The sequence below is a fragment of the Pygocentrus nattereri genome, chromosome 5 (genome assembly GCF_015220715.1).
Source record: "Pygocentrus nattereri isolate fPygNat1 chromosome 5, fPygNat1.pri, whole genome shotgun sequence".
Classification (NCBI taxonomy): Eukaryota; Metazoa; Chordata; class Actinopteri; order Characiformes; family Serrasalmidae; genus Pygocentrus; species Pygocentrus nattereri.
Window position 1 is genome coordinate 47,893,314 of NC_051215.1, and position 6,885 is coordinate 47,900,198.

A 6,885-nucleotide genomic window follows, 5' to 3' on the forward strand; every position below is an offset into this window, starting at 1 on the left:
TTTCTCTTATAGGTTCTAGGTTGCAGACATTACCCCTACCATGAGCTGGCTGTGGGCCCTCCGGGGCACTCATGTGTGATCTCAGGCTGTTCTGCCTCCGTTGTACTGACTCTGCAAGAGAATAAACAACAGGTATGGTACAACCCCATTTCCAAAAATGTTAGGACACTGCGCAAAATGGAAATAAAAACAAAACACAAATCATGTAAATCCTATATTTAATTGGAAATAGTATAAACACATCAAATGTTGAAACTGAGAAATTTTATTCTTTTTTGAAAAATCTATGCCCATTTCGAGTTTGATGCCAGCAATAAGTTCCAAAAAAGTTGTAACAGGGGCAAAAGTTGTAACACTGGCAAAATTGTGTAGTGCTAAAAAAAAGGTGTTGGTTAATTGGCAACAGGTCAGTAACATAACTAGGTATAAAAAAAGCATCTCAGAGAGGCTGAGTCTTTCAGAAGTAATGATGTGAAAGACTGCACATGCAAATAGTGCGTGCAACAATTCCAGAATAATGTTTTCAATGTAAAATAGTAAAAAACTTTTGCTTTTCATCATCTACAGATCATAATATCATTAAAAGAGTCAAAGAATCTGGAGAAATATCTGTATGCAAGTGACAAGGCCAAAAAGCAATACTGGCTGCCCGTGATCTTTGGGCCTTCAGGAGGCACTGCATTAAAAACAGACATGATTTTGTACAGGAAATCACTGCATGAGCTCAGAAACACTTATTAAAACTACTGTCGATGAACAGTTCATCACTCCATCCACAAATACAAGTTAAAACTCTAAAATGCAAAAAAGAAACCATACATAAACGGGATCCAGACATGCTAACTCCTGCTACCACAGGAATGCTTTTAAGATGGACTGAGGGGAACTGGAAAAGTGTCCTGTAGTCCAACAAATCAACATTTGATATTTTTGTGTCATCCAGGCTAAAGACCACTCAGCTTGTTATCAGTATTTATGATATCATAGAGGTGCATTAGTGCATATTTCATAGGTGACGTGCACATTTGTGAAGGCATCATTAATGCTGAATGATATATGTAGGTTTTGGCAACATATGCTGCCATCTACACTCTTCTTCTTCTTCTTCTTCTTCTTCTTTCGGCTGCTCCCTTTAGGGGTCGCCACAGCGGAGCATCTGCCTCCATCTTGGCCTATCCACTGCCTCCTCTACTTTTACACCAACCATACTTGTCCACCTTCACTACATCCATAAACCTTCTCTGAGGTCTACCTCTTCTCCTTCTGCCCGGCAGCTCCATCTCCAAAATTCTCTGACCAATATATCCACTATTCCTCCTCAACACATGTCCAAACCATCTCAACCTGGCCTCTCTGGCTTTATCTCCAAACTGCTCCACCTTCACTGTCCCTCTGATCTGCTCATTTCTAATCTTGTCCATCCTTGTCACTCCCAACGAAAATCTCAGCGTCTTCATCTCCGCCACCTCCAGCTCAGCCTCCTGTCTTTTAGACAGAGCCACAGTCTCCAAACCAAACATCATAGCAGGACGCACTACTGTCTTGTAAACCTTCCCTTTCACTCTTGCTGCTATCCTTCTGTCACAGATCAGCCCTGACACCCGTCTCCACCCACTCCATCCTGCCTGCACCCTCTTCCTCACCTCTTTTCTGCACTGTCCATTGCTCTGTATGGTTGACCCAAGATATTTGAAGTCATCCACCTTCACGACCTCTACTCCTTGCATCTTCACCTTTCCACCTGCCTCCCTCTCATTCACACACATGTATTCCGTCTATGCTGCCATCTACACTGGAGATCAAAATTAGAGAACAACACACAATTTCCTAAATGTGAAGGTCACAGTGAAGGTCGTATGTGAATTTGTCCTAACATTAGTAAAAGAGCAGCATTTTAAGCTTATTTCATGAGTATATATTCTAATGCACAGTATAAAAAACTTAACTGAAAAAGAACACTGATCAAATTTAGAGAACACTTTAGTAAGTTATAGATGTTAATCTGGCACTTGGTGCTAATTTCCTTAATTATCTTACAAACCCTATGTAACTGGTGGTGTAACTTTCCAGTTTTCACTGACTTTGCAAGATGATGAGCTGTTCCAAAGTGACTGAAACCCTCCAGCAGTAGGTTGTCCAGATAAAATCCCAAGGGGTGACCCTATCAGCCATAGCAAGAGAAGTTGGTTGTTCCAAGTCTGTGATTTCATCTTTACAACGTCACAAACTCATTCAAGTCCCCCAAGAAGGCTGGTCACCCATGAAAGACAAATGCAAGAGAGGACAGGATAATACGAAGAATCTCCATGGGTAATCGGTTCAACGCTGCAGCTGTCATTGCTCGCCAGTTCAGCTCTGAACAGGGTAAGGAACTGTCTCATCATACAGTGTTTTGATGTTTAAGAGCATTTGGACTGAAAACCCACTCTGCAGTGACCAAACCTCTCATTAGCAGAAAGAATCAAAAGGCTAGACTAACCTTTGCTGAGGAGCATGTTGTGTGGTTAGAGAAGTGGTCCAGAGTTCACTTTAGTGATGAAAGCAAGTTTAATTTATTTGGGTCTGATGGGAAACATTATGTTCGTCGACAGTTGTGCAGTAGACCAGTTTATGTGTGTGTGTATGTATAAATAGTGCTAGTTGTTCTGGTTCAGGGCCTGAATGGCTTTAGCTCATCACCACTTGTTGTAGACTACACGTCAGGGAGCTCCATTTGAATAATGCACTGAGCTGGTCGCTCCATTCTCTGGAGAGCTCATCTATCCTTCTTGGTGCTGTTCCCAAACCTGGCTGTCATGCTTCCATTCAGGATGCTCTCAGTGGTGCAGGTGTAAATGTTCTTTAACACTGTGGAAGACAGTTTAAAGTCTCTAGAGCATCTAAGGTGGTAAAGACATTCCCTGCAGGCACATGACATTAATTTGATGTCAGAAAGACGTTGGACTCCAACGTTGGACAGACATTGAATTTTGGTCGAAAAAGAAAATCGGACTGAAACTGAACCCCGACATTGGTTTGACATCAAACCCTGACGTTGGAGAAACGTTGAATTTTAGTTGAAAAAGAAAATCGGACTGACGCCGAACCCCAACATCGGCTTGACCTCAACCCCCGACATTGGACAGACATTGAATTTTTTTTCGTTGAAAATGAAAATCAGGCTGACGCTGGAACCCAATGTTGGCTCTACACCAATGTCAGACAGAGCATTTGGGTGCTTTGCTCAAGGGCACTACATTCGTCAATAGGAGTCTGGCACTGAACTGCCAAACCTTCGATTAGTGAACAACCTGGTCTACCACCTGAGCTATGGCTGCCCCAACCTAGCTGTTGCCCCTTAATGCTTTCCTGAAAACGTCACCTAAAAAAAAAAAAAAAAAATTACAAACATACACAAAAAATAAACACAAAGCAACAACTCAAACGCTTCTTTTTCAGGCTGTTCGGACTGACGTCAAAACCCAACGTTATTCAACGACTTGAATTCAACCTAATTTCAACCATGAATTCAAACATGCTTACATATAATATTCATTATACCATATATTCATAATTTCTCTGAAAATAAGACAGCTGACAAAAACATACCAATAAAACACTTGCTTATTTATCTTTCAAAGACACAAAAAAACAGTTAAATTGAATAAATATTGTGCTCCTAACTGTTTTGGGTTGGACATGTAGCCCCCACTGCCAAACTGTCCAGGGGCTTGTTAAAGGTGGTCTACCATGGAACAGGAAATATGTTCTGGTCCTTGCTGTACCACTTTTTCACAGTTTTTGACAGACTACAATCAGAGGAACCAAAAAAGAAAAGCCAAACATTGTAATGGACCATGGCATATGGAGCAGGTAAGTAATTAGCCCAAGCGATATATATATATATATATATATATATATATATATATATATATATATATATATATATATATATATATATATAATATATGCAATGCAAAAAATTAGGATTATTAACAATATATTAAGATGGTATGTGTAACTACCCACACTCAAAGTTGATGCAAATTGGAAATGAAAACACATTTTTCTTTCTTAACGTGACATATTTCTGAGTGAAACATTTCTGAAATATGATTCAGTAACAGCTGAAAACTTTAAGATTTTTTTTCTTTCAAATACATAGACAGGCTAAATGCTGAGTAGCAGGCTAGCCTGTTAGCATCTATTTTGCTCATGCTTTCTTAAGACTTTCATGACAAAAGCAAAAGAAAAAACTTCAAAAAGATATGAAGTTAAAGAATTCCATATATGAGTGCAATCGCCTAACATTTGAGCAAGAGATGCACTGTGTGTATAACTGTGTATGTCTCTCCTTTACCAGCTAATTTATATATTTATATCAGCAGCTAAAATATATAAATATATAATTTATATTTCATGTTCACTGATATTCATCACATGTAACAAGAGCAGGCCCCCACATATCACTGCACTTATTAATCTCAACCTTACTGATCGTTTTCATGCTGTTCTGTTCACTCAGGAACATTACTGTGGCTTTTACTTCAAGCCCACAGTGTCTAGTTAACACTATGACTTCTCAGTTAGCAAAATTTATCTGGCCCACTTTTGGGCCTCATCTTTGGTTTTGGTTTGGCCCAGTGCTGGCTGGGTCCTCAGCCCATATCTGGTCCATATAGCATAAAACAGGAGTGGCCAACCTGCGGCCTGCAAGCCGCATGCAGCTCTTTCCCTGTACATGCTTGCATCCTATCAATTGGCCACCCCTGGTGTAAAACAAGAAGAACTAATTGCCAACTATACTACACTATAAAATTAGTACAACTAACAGATGTAGCCCAACTGTGGCCCATATACTGTAAAGTGATTTGAACTAATAAATGTGGTCCAGATCTGGCAAACATACTGTAAAATGGGTAGAACTAAGGGTTCTGGTCCAGCTCTGGCCCATCTACTGTAGTATATATAAAGGTGTGGACCAGATTTGGTTTATATATACAGCAAAGTAAAATACATGTCAGTATTCTATGTCACTATGATGCTGTCAGTGTTCTACAGGGTGAGTCAAAAGTCACAGGACACCGTTATATTTCAGAAATGAAAGGGAAAATGACAGATCTTAACACCCCAGCAAGTAATGGGTGAGGGGGGCTATCTTTTAGGCTATGTCTGGAACATGACCACTGTCTTGAAAGCCACCATATATGATCAAGGGCAAGTTTTTCCAATGGGAAGCTGGTCATGTAACATATCAAAGAAGACCAGAAGTGTCTCAGAAATTGATTGCCACAATCAGATTTGTAATATCTCTTGAGGTTCAAAAGTTATCACCACAAAAATTTGCAACAACTGGGAATGTTGCCTGTGATACATAGCTATGTGACTTGTTCGATGTGCTGTCCCTGGTGCTGAACACAGAGCTGAAGGCGCAGGATCCAGTCGTTATGAACCCGCATGAGAATCTCTGGAGAAATGCTGTCACAAGCCTCCACGACGCGGTGCTGAAGGTTTTGCTGATTTTCTCAGCATACACAATTTGTTTGAGATGACCCCAGAGATAAAAGTCGATAATAAAATAAAAAATAAAATTAAATGGTGTCTTGTGACTTTTGACCCTGTACATCAATATGACATTGGCATCGTCACCCAGACTGTTTTGCAGAGCTGAAGGTATTACATGATATGAGATGTAGTAAGTGGGGGAAAAAGATGGAAAGAAGCAAGCTTGCATTTTACAGCCCTGATACCATTTATTTTCACTGTAATTCCTGCGTGTAACATCATCCTGCTCCTGACCACTAACAGACATAACAGCCAAGAAACACAGTAGAAACAAGTGAATTAGTATTTTACAGAACTAAAACCACATAATTTCAGCAAAACTACTGCTTTGTTTTTGGGCTAATAACCCTAATATTATTGCCCTTTTGATTGATTAAAGTTTATTACTGTTATTTTTCCACATTTCCACATATTATCTATGGGTCATCAATACAGTTACTGACTTATTTACTATGAGCTAGGTAAGTTCAACTTGTTACCATTATTTTACTATTTTATTACTGACCATCACTACAATGAATAACTTCTTCTTTTTTAATGACTAACAAATGTCCAGATCATTTTTAGGTAAATACAACTTGTTACCTTTATTTTACTATCTTATTACAAATTTGTCACCAATACAAACATCAGTTTATTATTCATTATGAACTGAAAAATAAGCAACTAATATTTTGGTAAGTACAAGTTGTTACCATGATTCTAGCATTTTATTCCTGACTTGTTACCGCTACAATTACCATTTTATTATTTCATAACAACTATGAAATTGACATTTAATTTATGGATAAATACAACTCATTACCACGAAACTACCATAACATTACCCTCTGATTACCGATCTGTAAAGTGCTACAGAAAGTGTTATAAGTCAAATAAGTTCCCAAAGAAATCATATTTTTCCAGATTTAACAATATATTACCATGATCAACATTACAATCTGCATCAACACTGTAGACATTGTGACCCCTGGTTTTCATCAACACCACATTAAAGAAATCCAAGTCAGTAACAGCTGATTATTGATTAGTAATGTCAGAGAAGCAATAAAAAGAGAAAGTGTGATGTAAATTAATATTTTTGTTTGTTTTTTTTTAAAAAAAGCTTAGATATCAAAATAAAATGTGGCTGTTCTGACTGTTGTTTTATATACTGGATATTCCCTTTCACAGCCACTAGATGGCACTGCTATTGTTTGTTAACTTTTCTTTTAATTTGATTCGCTAGTTAAGTCACATGATGAAGTTTAGAGGTCAGCACAGCCATCTTAGATTGAGTTGTGTGTGTAATGAAGCAGATGTAACTTCATCTCTCTCCATCCTCACGTTTTGTGCCTTAGA